We start from the raw sequence: 1537 nt of genomic DNA, 5'->3' as shown, positions 1-1537 counted from the left end.
TTTTTGACAGTAAATCTATGCACTTAACTTTAAGGATTCTCAAAAGACAAGAAACTTTTGGTAGGTAAGAACTCGTGGTCGAGGGGATTTGGAGAACACACGTACAACGGGCAGCAGTTAGGAGCGAGCAGCCCAGGACCATCCTGGTGGTGTTCTCCAGTGTTTCTAGGAAAGGTCTCTGTTCCCGTTGTAAGCACTGCGTAACCAACCCGCCCGGACTCAGTGGGTTGGCAGGACTCGCTGGCTCTTACTCAGCGACCCAGATGGTGGCTGGGGCCGGAGCCGTCTCGAGGGTTTTCTCACTCGCGCGTTTGGCCGCGGACACGGCCTGGGCTTTCTCACGGCATGGAAGCTTGGCTGCGTGGGGAAGTTTCCTGAGAGAACGCCAGGTAGAAGCTGTATCATCTTTTCTACGCCTTGGCAGTCACACGGCGTCGCTTCCGATGTGTTCTACTAGTTAGAATCCAGTTCCTAGGGCCAACCCATACTCAAGAGGAGTGAAATTGAGATTGTACCTCTTGCTGGCAGAAGTATCAAAGCATTCGTGGGCATGATTTAAAATCAACACGGTTTACCTTCTGGCCAGAAATCATTCACACGATTCACCCCTCCCGAGATTCCTCAAAGCCCTCCATTTTACGACATGGGCTTAGGCTAGAGCACCGGGACCTTGCACGTGCGCTGGTCCTGGCTGCGGAGGCAACTGCGCAGGCGTGGCCTCTCGAGCACCTTCCTCGCTATCTGAGGTACTGCAAACTGAAGAGACAAGTTACCTACCCTCCATTCACCCCACGTGGGGCAGAAGTCAAGAGAACCACTGTCCTTCTTTCAAGAAGAGGGAAAGGGGGAGACATGTAGCCGCCCTCCATGCACAGCAACTCCACAATCCTCCTGGGCTCAATTCTGTTGTCTGGGAACCAGTCTCCAGTTTCTGCCCGTCCTCTCAGCTCTTGGTGTTGCCGTCTCAATTATTTATTCCATTAAAAAAAAAAGTAGCTGGTGTTTGCAGTTGATTGGTTTTCTTTGTTTTCTTCCAGTCTGTATAAATTTGGGGGTTCAAAGGACTTTTCTCATTTTACATTGTTTCTATCCCTGTCCAGGCTGTGGCATGTCTGCCAATATAATCCTCTTAAAAATCTGTGCTTTACTATGGATCTTATCGGGGAATCACTCGATTAGACAAAAGTCAAACCCACCAATCTTTCTGGTACAAGCCTTCTCTACTTCGAGTTCCTTGTGATGCTGCTCTGGGGGAATGGCATCAAGGTTCTTAGAAGCCCTATTTTTTTTTTTTTTTTAATGGGGAGGATCTGCAAGGCACACTCTTAGAAGGCCACTGTCTTTTTGGAAGGGTCCTTGAGGCCCCACATTAAACCTGAGGTCTTCCAGTCACACCCTTGGCTTCCTCTTCAGAGCATGTTTTCCTGGAGCACATTTCCCAGGATTTGATCTCTGGACAGAAGCCATTTCTTAATTTTAGTGTCATCTATCTGCTACCTGGACAGGCTAAGAATGAGAAAGTTTTATTTAAAAAAAA

This window comes from Propithecus coquereli, unplaced genomic scaffold (assembly GCF_000956105.1).
Source record: "Propithecus coquereli isolate 6110/MARCELLA unplaced genomic scaffold, Pcoq_1.0 Scaffold156, whole genome shotgun sequence".
In the NCBI taxonomy this organism is placed as follows: domain Eukaryota; kingdom Metazoa; phylum Chordata; class Mammalia; order Primates; family Indriidae; genus Propithecus; species Propithecus coquereli.
The sequence above is the reverse complement of the archived record's forward strand: the minus strand, read 5'-3'. Positions refer to the sequence as shown.